A 15,605-nucleotide genomic window follows, 5' to 3' on the forward strand; every position below is an offset into this window, starting at 1 on the left:
CTGATTCTGGGCTCCAGGACCTGAGTTCAGGCAGATGAGTAATCTCCAGCTGTCCCAAGTCTCTCCTCCTTAGTTTGGAAAGTTACAATGGATAAAAGTAGGGTGATGCTGAAAGTTTCTGAAGGACCCTGGATCTAAGAATGGGATGTGAGTGAGAGATAGCCTGTGACCCAGCCTCTGGTTTTTTAGCAGTGGCTTTCCCCAAATCTGCTGTCTGGGCTGAGCCAGATTCTGTAACCATCTGGTGTCAGGGAACCCTGAGGCCCAGAAATACCATCTTATTAAACCAGGAATCTTTGAACAAGGGCACACAGACCTCACTGGAGCCTGGCAACAAGGCTCATCCATGACTGAGCACCATGTATGATGATATCTGGGTTACTATTACAATCCTGCTGGGAGGTCAGAGCTCAGTGATCTCCTGGAGCTCCAGGTCTCACACAAGGAAGCCCCATCTTTTCCTAATTACTACTTGAGGCCTAAAAAAGATTGCCATTAATCATGTTGCCATCGGGCCCTGGCAACCTTGACACAGAGACCCAGAGTGTGAGAGACAGTGAGACCTGCAGGACAGGAGGAGATGGGAAAATGGTTGGTAAGATATGGCCACTCACTCCCTGGTTTTCTTTTCTCCAGGGCTGTCCAGAAAGCCATCCTTGAGGACCAGCAGAGCCATGTCCTGGCACCTTGAGAGGACCTGACCCTCCAGTGTCGCTTGGTGGGATTTGTTCTGTGCAAAGGGGATTGGTTGTGACCTCCCCCAGCTACCTGGCAGGCAGTCCCAGGTAGGTTTTCTCAGCAAACTTCCACCCGGGCCCTGTGACCAGATCCTTAGGGGAGGTACAAATGCTATGTATGGTATGCACAGACTCTCCTCCAAGTGGTCATCCTCCAGTGACCTGCTGGACATCTTGGTCTTAGGTAAGAAAAGCAGCAGGACAAGTCAGGGACCAATCCATGCATAAGTCAAGCAGGTGAGCAACAAAAGGGAATGGGCAGGATGAAGGTTAGCAGTGTCAGGGAGGGAGAGGGACAGAGAGACAGGGGAGGATTGTGGATACACAAAGTCAGAGAAAACAGATACAGACAGAGACTTAAGTCCCTAGGCACAGGCCCTGATAAAACCTTAGCTCAGAACAAGTGGGGTAGCCCTTGCACTCTCTTTCTTCTCTCTAGGACTGCTCTGTGACAAACCTTCACTCTCAGTACAGCCACGTCGCACAGTGTCCTCAGGAGAAAATATGACCCCGATGTGTCAGTCATGGAGCTAGATGGACACTTTCCTTCTGTCCAAGGAGGGAGCAGCTGATTCTTTGCTGCTCAGCAGCACCAGGCAGAATTCTCCATGACTCCTGTGAACTCAGTCTTAGGGGAACCTACAGGTGGTATGGTTCTCAAAGCTCATCCCCCTACCTGTCATCACACCCCAGTGACCCCCCTGGTGCTCATGGTCTCAGGTGAGAAGCCACTGATCCTGTCCACTCTGAGCTCAAAGGGTTACATAAGGCCCCGTCTGCAGAATGGCTCTTGTCTAGAATGGGAGTTGGTGGACATAGGGAGTGTTAGCCACAGCAGAATTCATCCTTCAGAGAGGAGGAGACTGACATGGGTCTCCAATGTATGCCCAACCCTGCTTCCATCACTGAAATCCAAAACATGCCAGGTGGGCAAATGAGGGTTTTGTGGAGGCAACAGGACAGATGCATTATAGATTTATTTAATTGTAAATAGTCATCCATATAAATATCTGTCAACTGGTATGTTTTTATACATTAATTCTTTTCTTTTCTGCAGATAAATGCATCTAAGAAACAGAAATACACATTTTGTAAACCACTGACAACACACTATTCATATGTACACATTTAGAGTATATACATTTGTGTGTGTATCTTTGTGCACCTTGTGTGTATCTTTGCGTGGTTCTCTGCAGGTGTGTCTAGTTAGGTGAGGGTTGCTTAATGAAAGTTAAACAGATGATGAAGCTCAGGGGAACTGTCTGGGTGGATGCAGGGGAGTAGCCCGAGACTGTCACCCCTTGTGCTCCTGAAGTTTAGGATCCCCAAGGTCCAAACATCACCCCAGACTCTGGGCTCTCATTTGGTGATTCAGTGGAAACTCCTGTCTGGCAGAATTAGCTTCTGTGGTCCTATGTCCCAGACTGAACAGAGAGCACATAAAGGTTCCATGACTTCTAAATTGGGAGACCATTTTTCTCACTCATCCTGGGGTCTTGGGACTCAGACAAACTTTGTTCTAAAGTGAGTCAGACACAAGTTCTAATCTCCCTGAACAAAGTGAGGCTGAGGAATTCAATGAGTAAATGAGAGGAAACCCCTATACAGCAGGAAAGAGTCATTCTGGATTCACAGAATGTTATGTCATGAAAATAACACGTGGGAATGTGAAACCCAGGGGAAAGGCTCAGTCTCTTAAACACTTCAAACATCCTACTCCTCATTGGGTCTCAGCAGTTGATGAGACCATAAGCCCATCACAAAAATTCATTACCCCTGATACACGAGAGGGGAAATTTGTTAGTTTAGGGGCTGGACAGGTCAAGCCATGTCCAGGTGAAGACTGTACTGTGGGTTGACATGCAAGGATCTCAGGGTGATTTTGGTTTTCCCTGACCTCTCTGTCCTCTTTCTCTACACTCCCCAGCCTCACATTGCCAGAGTTACACAGTGGAGCATCTCATCCACATGGGCTTGACTGGTGTGTTCCTCATGGTCGTAGGGATTCTGTTACTGAAGTTCTACACAGCCTGAGAAGAATACGACATGCAGTCAGGAGGTGAAGAGGAGAGAGGACAGGGTTGAGTGATGGAGCATGGGAGATGAATCTGGCCATCCCTGGAGATTTTGGAAGAAAATATGGGCACAAGATGGGAAACTGTTTCTGAGAATGTGCATACCCATGGTTTGAGTGAAAAAGAAACACATATTTCCAGGTGTAGAGAGCTCTTTCCAATGACACTGTGGATCGATCCTACACCTTGCTGGGGACTTTTCTGACTGTCCCTCCTCTCCTCTCACCTGCATGATGGGAGAGTGAAACCCACAGGCCAGGTTTGAAGGGTCCTTGACTTTGTACACCTGCTACTTTGCTTCATTTTCAAGTAATATTTTGCTATTTACACTGTTAATTAATGTACTCCCATTGGATGCTAGTGACACTATACTTTCATCAGAGAATGTGTATCTTGGCTGAATTTGCAGAAAAAAATAGATTCCAGGATGAAAAAAAGCCTAAATGTGAAATGTCATAAATTTTTGTGGACCCCCAAATGCTCAGTCCTCTTGACATGCTGCTTGTATGGTTTCTCCAGAAACATAATAACTTCAGATCAGTACCCTGGCTCTTGAAGGAACTGTTGAATTCCTCTGTTTGTTGCTGGAATGGTCAAAAGAAATTAAATTGTGTGTTAGGCCTGAATCCTCTTCCTGTAATCATGATTACTTCCTGAACATTTTTCTTTCCTTTTTGTCAGCTCATTCAGATTTTCAACATAAACAATCATGTCATCTGAACAGAAAGATGGTTGTATTTCTCCTTCTCACCTGTGCACCTCCATTTCCTTTATTGCTCTTCCTGCATTAGCCAGGGCTTCCAGTGCAATGCTGAAAAGCAGTGGACTGGGGGATGCCCTCGCTTTCTTCCTTATTTACTGGGAAATTTAAGTTTTCAGGTTATCATATATGAAGCCAACATCAGGCTTCTTTGTATGTAAGTTTAATCAGTTTGAGGAAATTGTCAATTCCTAATTTGCTAACACTTTAGGAGGAATGAGTTGGGATCATGACAAATGCCTTTTCTGCATCTACATTTAAATTCTGTTGTCATGTAATTTTTCTTTTTAACTCTGAGGTTGTGACTGACTGTATTTCTTGGTTTTTCAATGTTGAACTGACATATATCCTTTGAGTAAATCCCATTCATAGAATATAAATCTTTCTACACATCATTGGATTTAATTTACAGTATATTTATTCATGATTTTATTTAAAAATGTGTTTTGAGAAATGAATCCACAGACAATTTTGTCATTGTGTGATCATGGAGTATACATAAACAATGTCACATGGATCCAATGTTACAAAGTTCTCTAATTTTGTGGGACCACCAACCCATGTGAGATCTGCCATTGAGGCAAATGTCATTATGTGGAGTGTGAATGCATTTTTGAGTGTTTTTACATCTATGAGAAATGTTGGTCTGTACTTTGTTGTCTGTAAGGTTTTGTCTGACTTTCATGTTAGGATTATGCCACCTAGAATGAGTTAAGTTCAGGTTCAGTGACCTCACTTACTGGACCTGTGTGCAGATGTTTGGGTGGGTTCTGGTCTCACCTTCTTCATCTAGTATTTGAAGTGAACCTTGCATGTGGAGAGCCCTGGCTGAAGCTCACTGTCCTCCCCCACTCTGACCCCATACAAATTGACTCCTTGTTCCTGTCACAGCACATCAGCATGGTTCATGCTCTGACTCCATGGAGGGAAGGGCCATCTCATGGTCCTATTCCCTGAGGTCAGCAGGACTTACAGATCATGGAGCTCTGTCAGTCAACACCATGAGATGTCAGTACCCAGGGATTTCCCGGGACCCAGCATCTCACAAAGGACCCACCCACCTGACCATAGGTCCTTCTCACTATACACTCAGCACATAGCCCCAGGTGAACTGTAGATACTAGAATGCAATACAGAGGACAAGGCATGGGTGAGAAGAACTCATCCTTACAGTCCCAGAGATGGAAGCAGATGGGTCATACTACCTTCATCCATCACTCTCACCTTTCCCAAGGTCTCAGACACTGATGATTGAAGCCATTATGGAAAAAGATAGAGCCTAAAACTGAACCTGGACACAAAGGATGGATGAGCAGAGCAGAGGCAACCCAGTCCCAGTGATAGTCCAGCCCCTCAACCTTTAGCCAGATCATAGAATGCCAGGATGTGAGACCCAAGGGACAGCATCATGTCTGCTTGGTTCTCATGGTGGGTGAATGGACATCATTAGGCACTGACCACTCCTTGCATTCTCAAAAGTCAGAAGAGGTGTTTCATGGTGCATTTCAGGTGTGGGTCCACCTTGGAGCTCAGTTTGACCCAAGATAAGTGACAATGCGATATGGAAATTTTCCTCAAACTCCCATCCACACTGTTGTTGTGACATGAAAAATCCACCCAGGATTACCTAAACTGGGAAGACTTAGAGATGAACACAACCATTGATGAGGGGAGAACTGGAACCTTGAACATAAACAGGTTGCTCTGACCTTCCCACATTGAGCTCTCTTCATTCCATTACATATATGGAAAATGTCTCAAGTATGGAACTTGGGCTTTACTACTGGTAGAAATCAATTACTGGAAAAGGAGAAGTTGTATATCTTATTTGGGACACTAAAAAGGCCAATGACTTGGGAAATAGCAGTTTTGCTTTCTGTGAAACTTTCAGTTGTTGAAACACAGACTAGGTGGTGCATCCACACTCTTGGCATCCTCTCATGCTGTGAAACCCCAATCTCTCCTCTCTCATCCCCTCCACATTGTAGGGCAGACTGGAAAATCATTGTCGTTCTGAAATGCACCATTCAGCTCTGCCCTCAACATGGGGAAGGACAATGAGCTTCTTTATTGGTCAATAGAACATGTTCTCTGTGGCTTTTTTGTACTCATATGTGTATTGTTTACTTACCCATGGAAGAAAGGACAGGGGCAGGCTGGAGATGCCTCTTCTTATAGAACAGTGAGACAATAGTCACTCCAATGATGACCGTGAAGGTCAGCATTCCATCAAGAACCCCATGTTACAGTTCAGTGTCCCAGTTGCTGTGTGGCAGAAGACATAGGACCAAGGCCTCCAGTGGATGCAGAAGTCAAATGTTAATTCCAACTCCAGCTTCTTCTCCTGATGAGGTTCCATTATTAGGGAAAATCCACTTGTTCCTATGCAGGTTTCTGTCAACTCAGCATCTGCCATCTGGTTGGCAGGCCACAAGTCCTTCCAGTGTGAAGGATGCCTCATGACCATCAGTGATGATGCATGGTGTGAACCTCACAGGAACCAGCAACTATTAGAGGAACTGGTGGAAAGAATGACTTCCTGAGTGAGGGATAGAAATCTATCAAAATTCACATTCTTCCTGCCTTGATACAAGTTCTAGGAGTCCAGATTCCTGAGGTATGTTAAGATTCTCCAAAGAGCCTGGAAGCGAGGAGGGTGAGGATGTAGGTGGAGAGTGGCCTGTGGGACAGGTGGCCCAGACAACATTTATGAATAAATGTATAACAATAAAAACTTTCTCCATACAAAGTGAAGACATGTTCAGTCGGACACTTGTGTATCAAGTAAAAGTTCAAAGCCTAGTGGGCCTCTTCTGGAGTTCAAGGACAGTGTGTGCCTCCTTGGGTATGTGAACTCAGTCCATTCATTGAGAACCTTGTGTGAGTCAACTCCCTGTATAGCTAGCCTTATCCCAACTAGCAAAAACCCTTGTTCCTTCCTATTATTGCTTATGCTCTCTCTTCAACAAAATTATAGATAGGGCAAAATAGTTTGTGCCTGTTATCGTGGGGGTGGGTGGGAGAGGGAGGGGGCAGGGTGGGTGGTAAAGGGGGGTGGGGGGGGAGAAATGACCCAAGCATTGTATGCACATATGAATAATAAAATATATATATATATATATATATATAGATAGATAGATAGATAGATAGATAGATGGAATTATGGAACATGGAAAAAAAAGAGAACCTTGAAAGACAGCTGACTCAGGTGGGATAACTAAAAAGAGAATTTTGCTACATGTCCAAAATGAAGAAAAGCTGATGCACAGGACCAGCCATGGTGTGCAGTATCTGTGGCAGGAGAACATGAAAAATCACAGCACAGACCCTAATATTTTAGAAACACACTGCACCATCTGTACATAGAGCTAATCTTTGGGGAAATGATTTCCCTGTTTTTATTGAGCTCCACCTGAGTGTGAATATCTGGACATGTGTAACCAAGTCATCATGGAACCAGAGGTACCATCATGACCCAACCAACCTGAAGTTGGTCTCATCCACTATCCATTATCAAGAAGTGGTTAATATGGTATTTTGCTGAAGAAGTCCCCAAAGCCATGTGGTGTGCAAAATAACAATCCAACAACTAGGCTGAGCCAGGCTTTTGATGACCTGAGGGAAACTTGTGATCACATGGTGTCGGGGGAACCTGAATGACCAGAAGTAATGTGTGGACAAAGCAGGAACCCCAATGACATAGGACAGAGACACTTCGTTGACCTCAATCACAATGATATCCACATGCTCATCCCCAGAACCTGTTATTGTGTTATCTTGCTATAAGATTTGCAAATGTGTTACATAAGAATCTTGATTTACAGATTACCCATCAGGTCTCAAAGGAATAGCAAGTTCCATGTATGTAAAGAGGAATGTGCTTGTCTGTGAGATGGGAGGGATGAGGAGGCACAGGATGCATAGTCTGCAGGAGCTTGAAGAGGTGAGTGAACAGAGTTTGCCCTGGGGCCGCAGAGGACTCAGCTCTGTGGGGAGCTGAGTCACATAACTGTCACATAACTTGAGTTGTTCTAAGACACTATTTGTTACAACAGACATCAGAAGCTATATACAGGATATCTGTGGTTTTCTTACTTATTTGAGATCTGTAGTTAACTGTTTGGATCTATTTCATTCAGAGAAGTACAGTGCAAATACTCAACAAATATGTGATGATTTTTGGACAAGAAGAAGTTCACACCAACTCAAAGCATCCAAGAGTCAGAAGAAACATGATTCCTTTTTGAACACTCTGGTGTTCAACCTAACAACAGTTCTGGGAAATGAAAGCCATGACCATGGGGAGGGCAGCTCAACTTACTATGGGACTACAGATGTGACAACCACATAGGTGGGAGGAACCAGGTTCTAGTGGCCTGTGACCCAGACACTGGTTTTTTAACAGAAGCTCTCCCCAAACCTGCCAGCAGGTTCTGACATCACAGTGGGGACACCTGTTACCATCTGGTGTCAAGGGACTTTGGAGGCCCATGAGTACCTTCTGTATAAAGAGGAAAATACAAACCCTGGAATACAGACTCCCCACTGGAGCCATGGGAAAAGGCCATATTGTCCATAGCATACACAACAGACCACCAGGCAGGACAATATCACTGTTACTCTTGGAATCATACTGTGTTATCAAAGAGCAGTGAAGCCCTGGAGGTGGTGGTGACAGGTGAGAGGCCACTCAGAGGTCCCAGCTCAGGCTCTGCCTTTAGGAAGAGGGTCTGATCTCAGGGGTGCCCTTCTTATAGCCCAGGTCTGGGGATAATGTGGGAGCTGTGAATACATTTAACATACTGCCTATTTCTCGCTTAGAATTCTACCACAAACCCAGCATCTCAACGCTGCCCAGCACTGTGGTGACCTCAGGAAGGAACCTGATCCTCCAGTGTGGCTAATGGAAGGGATTTGACAGCTTCATTCTGACTAAGGAAGGAGCACCCAAGCTTTCCTGGACCCTGGACTCACATGGCCACCCCAATGGGCAGTTCCAGGCCCTGTTCTCTGCGGGCCCATGGATCCCTAGCTACAGGTGGATGTTCAAATGCTATGGATATTTCAGGAGCAATCATCAAGTGTAGTCTGTACACATTGATCTCTTAGAGTGCCAGTTGTGAAGTAAGGAAGCCTCAGCCATTCACTTAAAAACCTAGGACTTGATAATAGGTCCCAGGGAAGGCCCTGGAATGTGGTAGGTTTAGAAGAGCAAGGGCTTTGAGCTCATTGACACAGGGTGTGGGAGACAGGGGAACAGTTAAATAGAAGCCAAAAGAGACAGTGAAAGCCAAAACAAGAGGATATGAAAGTGATTTGTGTTATCTCCAGACTACTCTGATCCTTCTGCTATTCAGGGGTCAACTTAAATGTTACACTTCTCTGTTGCTGTCTTCAGAACTGACCCACCTCATTTTCACCTGCCTCCTTGCAGAGACCCTCTCTAAACCCATCCTTTCTGTGAGGAAGCACTGTAACTAGCTGGTGTCAGGGGACCTTGGATGCTCAGGGATACCATCTGCTTAAAGATGAAAGCTCCATGAACTAGGTCATGCAGACTGGGAACTGGAGTCTGGAAAAAAGGTCTAGTTCTTGTTCTGTTCTGGTTATCCTCAATTCATTGGTCAAAGGTTGTCTGAGGCTTGCCTCCAAATTCTAGGATATTCACTATCATATTCTTGCATGTGATTTGTTGGATTTTGTGAGGAGGACATTATGAAGACAGAGAAGTCCTATTGCACCCTCTTGTTGACATCACTCTCTAGTTGACATTATTTCATTCACATTGATTCTGCACTCTACTCCATCTAATTTGACTTGTTTTAGCGAATAATTTTGCATGACCAAAGTATAGGAAGAGTCTCTTATTCAATTTTTTTTCTTTTTTCTTCTACAAAATTGGAAAAGAGAATGAGTCATGCCTGGGGTGTGGGGGGTTGGAACCTGTGGAAGTGGGTATGGGGATGGCAGGGAAATTGGGTAGGTGGGTGAATACAGTGCAAAAATGTGTGCACATGTATGTACATAAAAAATGATACCTGTTGAAAGTATTCTAGGAATGGGCGAGGAGCAAAAAGAAGAGGGGGGGTGAATTCAAGTATAATATATTTGATACATTGTAAGGAGTTTTGTAAATGCCACAATGTTCCCTACCTTGAACAAAAATAAAGAAAAGATTGTCAGCCAAAATACTCCCTGTAGGAAGGTGTGTCAAGTCTTTGTGGTGGTGGGAGACATGGTACTGGTACACTTGCATAATAAGTAAAAATCCAAAGCTTGTGGGCCTCTTCTGGAGTACAAGACAACATGTGGCTCCTTGGGTGTGTGATCTCAGTCCATTCATTAACTACCTTGAAAGACATCTGGTTCAGGTGGTGTGATGGATGAATAAGTGAAGACTATGGAACAGATTCATGTCATAGGAAAGCTGAATCACAGGTCCCAAAAGAGGCCATGGGGTGGAATGTCTATGGTAGGAGGATGTGTAGAGTCACATCACAGGCCTTTAGGACTTTTAGATATTCGAACCACATGGTTCCATTTGTTTATAGAACTAATCTTTTACAAAACGATTCCTAGAAATGATTCTACCTGAGTGGGAATGCCTGGCCATGAGTAATGAAGTCAGCCATCACAGAATCACAGGTGACAACAATGAGCAGGTTTTGAATGACCCACACATCCCTAAATTGGACTCATCCCTTGTGTATTTTCTTAGAAGAGGCTCATATGAGTTTTGCCCAAAATAGTTCCCAAAATGTGTAGTATGCAAAATAGCAAACTCAACCTCTGGCTCTGTAAGTATCTGGGAGAGACCTGTCAGCCTATGTTGTCAGGGGGACTGGGATGCCCAGAGTAACTTGTGAATAAAGAGGAAATCCTCGCACTATGGGAAAGAAAGACTTCATTGGTGTCAAGCACAACCATGTCCACATGCTCATCGCAGAACCTGTGACTACATTGCCTTACTTGGAAGAAAAGGGCTTTGCAAATGAGCTTAAGTTAAGGATTTGGAATGGAGATTGCCCATGGGGTCTCAATGGAATAACAAGGTCCTTGGAAGTGAAAGAGGGAGTAAGGGGATTAGCATCAGAGAAGGAGTTGAAAAGGTGGATCGTGCTTACTCTGTGAGTTGGGAGGCCGCACAGCCTGCAGGAGTTTGAAGAAGTGAGTGAGCAGAGTCTGCCCTGGGTCTACAGAGAAAATAACCCTGAGGGACACCTGATTCAACCCCAGCACTCACCTTACACTTCAAACCCACAGAACTGTGAAATAAAGAGTATGAGTTGTTCTACAGCACTATTTCAGCTGAAATAGAAATCTAATGTACAAGACATTTGTGGATTTCTTACTAATCTGACATGTGCAGTTAACTCTTTCGATCTTCTTCATTCAGTATTACTATGGAAATACTCAATAAATATTTGGTAATTATTGGCCATGAAGGGGCTCAGGCTAGCTCAAAGCAGACAAGAGTCAGAAGAGACATCATTTCTATCAGAAACACTCCACCCAGCCATAGCACTAGAAAATGAAAGCCAGACTCCTGGACAGGACAAGTGCCCTTTGAGTGGAGCTGCTGATGTGACAGCCACATACATGGGAGGATCCAGGCCCTTATTGCTATGCCCTGGGAGTCTGTCTGTGCTGCTGGACACTGAGGCCTCATCAGTTGCATGGCTGTGGTCATTTGGAGCAGACACATGACTGTGACCCTCACAGTCCTGATCTGCTTTGGTAAGATGGGAAGTGGGTGAGGGAGTTTCATAGTCTGTAAAAGCCCACCCCACAGTCAGGATCAGGATCATCAGAACAACAAAGGTTTTCAGGAGGCTCTGGAGAGGAAATTAACTTCTCTACTTTCAGAGTCAATGGTCTCAAAGGAAACTCCCTTCCAGGGCTGATTCTGAGTACCTGGACTCCAATGCAGGCAAGTAAGTGTCTCCGTTTTCCCCAGGTCTCTCCTCCCTGCTTGGGACAGGGCCCACTCCTGGGAAGTACAAACAGAAGACCAAAGTCTAAGAAAAGTGGTGCCTGGTTGACTCTGGGTCTGAGAGCTGGGATCTGAGGGGGAATGTCCCAGCATCCAACTTCTGATTTTCTTGCAGACACCCTCCCCAAATCCAACAGCTGGGCAGAGCTAGATTCTGTGATCAGCTGTGTGAGAACTGTGACTATCTGGAGCCAGGGACCCCAGATGCCCAGGAGTACCATCTGTGTAAAGAAGGGACAGCAAGATAACCAGGGCAGTACAGGAAAAAGGCCACGTTGTTCATACCAAACACAACATACCACCATGCAGAACAATATCACTGTTTCTATTGGAGTCATATTGTGTGGTCAGAGAACAGTGACAACCTGGAGCTGATGGAGGAAAGTGAGCAGAAATATGACCACCAGAGGGTGCCCCTAACCCTCACTGTGCTCTTGTCCTCATTCACAGTCTCCTCTGGTGGCTCCAGCACTCCACATTTAAGGACTATCCCAACAGCAGGTGAGTCTCAGTGGCCTCTGTCCTGGTAGTTTCTTGGCTCCCCAGGCTGCCTGGAGGCATCCCAGCCTGTCTAAGTTCCTGTCTCAGCCCCACCTGTGTCTATCCAGCTGGAAATCAGGTGGGGATGTGGGTGGGAACCCTAGAACCTGAGAGGCTCAGAGGATGAGATGCCTGAGTGTGGGATCAAGGCATCAGTGATGTTGAGTCCAGGCTGGGAGAGGAGTATCCAGACCAAGGTGTAGAGCAGGCACACAGGCCCTCACCTTCTATTCACCCCCACAGGTCCTGAGCATGAGCTCTATCCCCCATGGTGTCAGAACCCCAGAGAGGTAAGTGAGAGGCTGTTTTGGGAGGGGGGTCCCAGGAGCTGAGCATGGGATTGGTTCAGCCTCCACTGGAGACATTGACTTGGAAAAGCCCTAACCCTTTGGGGCTTCACTTTCTCCAAATGGAACCAAAGGCCCAGCCCAGACCTCCAATTTCCTTCCAGTGCTGACCTTGACTGTGACCTTTGGGGTAAGGAGGCATCCCAGGGGAGCCTGCAGGACATGATTCTGCATGGGCCTATCCCCTATGCCACAGTGATGGTAACATTGTATATGGAGAGGTGGAGGGTAAGTTGTTATTTGGCAGGGAGTGGTGTAGACCTGTAACAGGAGAGAGTTCAGGCTCTTTCCTTCCAGCTCAGATAGCTAGCTCTACCGCAGGCATTGAAGCTGGAGGTAAGACACTCCAGATCCAATCCCAGCTCTGCTGCTTCGTGCAGGGTGAATTGAGGCAGATGATTCACCTCTATGAGTCTCATTTTCCTCCTCTGTAAACTGCTGGGTGGGATTGGCAATCCCATGTTGCAGGAGTGTGGGGGTTGTTGGTGATTGGTCCAAATACCCAACATGGGCCTGGCAAACAGTAGGTGCTGAAATAAGGGCATTGCTCCTCATTCACTATGTCACTTATGCCCAAGGACTGGAAGGTTCTGATTGAGATCAGTGGCCTTCCACCTGATGCTCTTCCTCTTCCTCCCTCTTTTCCTCATCAGACCCTGTCTTCATGGCAAAGGCAGGAGGTCAGGTGAATACTAAGTGGTTTACAGGGGCCTCAGGTATCTGTGGAATTCCCTAAGGACTAACTGACTTTGGGATGAGGCGCCAAGCCCCAGAGAAACCATTCAGGTGTGGACAGGACAGCACTGGGGAACATTTCCTCAAAAGGTCAAATCAGAATGGGAAATATGATTTTGGAACGTGGGAAAATTTCAGGCATTTCTCAGATTTTCCATTTCAGAAACATGTGGACACGTGTGCAGTGTGTTTAAAATCCCGTCCTCACCTCAGGCCCTGTGTAGTGGGCTCTAACCCTCCTGGCCTGAGATTCTTCCCTCTATAGAATATATAGCCTATAGATAGGCCAACTTCCAATGTCCTGTAGGGGTCACAGAGCCAGCATCCTGAGACAGAGGGCTGCAAAAGAGGTAATTTCTATCTGGGGAACCACACCCCCAACCACCTGCTTTCCCTCACTGACACCTGACCACATCTTGTCTCCTCACTTCCAGCTCAGCTGCTGCTGTCCAGGAAAGAAACCTACATGAGAAGATGAGTGACCCATGCAGAGAGATTCCAAAGGCCTCAACACCACAGAGGGAGGCAGAGAGGAGCTGGACTTGGGCTGAGTCAGGTTGAACCCCACACTGTGCACCTGGGAGTTCAACATGCTCTGTGTATCTTTGTCTCCATCTGAGACAGGTCAGGGACCTATGGGACTAGAGATCCCAGGACTTTGTCCGGGAAGTGATCCCTGTGTCTGTCCCCAGAGATGCTGCTGCAAAGAACACACAACCTTAGGACAGGGTATAGATGGACATTCCGGTGACAGCCCCACAATATCCAGGGCACTATGGATTTCTGTTACCCAATTTCAGACAAGGGACCCTCCCTGACCTCCTCTCAGCTCTCAGCAATGTTCACAGTTGACCTCTCCTTCTCATGCCTCCCCCACTCTGTTCTCCCTTTCTCCTGGTTCTTCTGTGAGTTTCCTGGCCCCTCGCTTTTGTCTTCCTTCCTACTTCTGGGCCTCTGTCTTCCTGATAATGTGATCATGCATCTCAGAAACATGGATGAGTAATGAACACCCTTCACTTCTTCACCCAGCCACACACAGAGAACCCCATCCTGACCAAGTCAGGATTGCAAGTTCTATCAAGAAAAACAAAAAAAGATAAAAGGGCAGAGGGCAGAGGAGGCCAGTGTAAGTACAGGGGGTAGTCTGACAAAGTGTCTTCTGAGAAGAGCCTGGACAGGCCACACACACATATCTAGTTGACCAGCTGCTACAGGAAGATGACACAGCAAATGCAAAGGTCCTGAGGTAAGCACAAACTCTTTCAGGAGAAGGATCTTGTGGCTGTTATCCAGTGAGGAATGGTCAGAGTGTTAGTATGAGAGCTCAGAACTGCAGGAAGGAAGATGCCAGACTTCCAAAGCCATAGGAAGCCCCTGAAGACTCTATCTGGAATGACATAATCTGATTAAAGTTTTGAAAGCATCACTGTGGTCCCCATGGGGAAAACTGGCTGAGGAGATCCAGGTGGAACCAGGAGGATCTGTCTCTGTCTCTCTGTCTCCCTGCTGCAGGGACAACCTGAGGAAGGCACACAGAGAGCAACCTATGCCCAGGTGTACCACTCCAGATTTGGGACAGGAGGGGTTGCTAATTCTTCTCCACACTCCAGAAAATTCTTGGACAGGAAGGACATGCATGCAGGAGGGGACAGACAGACAATTGTACTGTCATGTGAGTCTTTTCCTCTCCAGGCCCCCAGCAAGTGTGCACCTCAACATCAATTGTGCACCTTCCCTCTCACCATCTCCCCTCTAGGCTGCTGCATCTGAGGGTCTCCAGGATGTGACATATGCCCAGCTGTGAAGTGTGACACTGAGACAGGAGAACTGTACCTCCTTCCTCTCAGTCAGAGGAGCCCTGCTGAGACCAAATAGCTCACTGCTCTGGCTTCCACAAGCCCAGGAAGATCCTGATGTCTCCCTCCACACTGGGCCCTCAGAGGACATGGGATCTACCCTGTGGACACTGACTGATGATCCAGCCTCTATGGACACCTCACATACCATGAGGAGCCTCTTGTAACTTTTGGAGCTCACCTGATTCTGATTCTATAGTCAGAGATAACTGATATCCTCACATTTTGGAAATAAATCTCTTGCAAAAAATGTAGCAGACAGTATGACTGACCAGGGGGAATAAGACTCAAACCCAGGTGGTTGGAGGACAGGAAGGTCTGTTATGTATCATGCTAGCACCTGCATATCTCCAAAATGGTGCAGGCCCCAACTCAGGGTGGTTGAGGGTTTTATATTGAGAAAATCAGCAGCAAGCAAGCAGGGAGTACAGAAGCAGACTTGGCAGTTAGCTGTTCAAGGTTACAATATATCATGTCAGCACAGCTGTGGACAAAGGCTGTCCACAATTTCTAACTGGATAGCTGGAAGCAGGGCCCTAGCAAGGGGGAAGGGCTTTACTCT

At 46.2% G+C, this 15,605-nt stretch overlaps 1 pseudogene; it reads left to right on the plus strand.

The window, feature by feature from the left end:
- The window catches only part of LOC109680212 (leukocyte immunoglobulin-like receptor subfamily A member 6), a 55,291-nt pseudogene extending 40,300 nt beyond the window's left edge, over positions 1-14,991 (plus strand).
- Positions 14,992-15,605: the final 614 nt, after the last annotated feature.

This window comes from Castor canadensis, chromosome 16 (genome assembly GCF_047511655.1).
Source record: "Castor canadensis chromosome 16, mCasCan1.hap1v2, whole genome shotgun sequence".
NCBI lineage: Eukaryota > Metazoa > Chordata > Mammalia > Rodentia > Castoridae > Castor > Castor canadensis.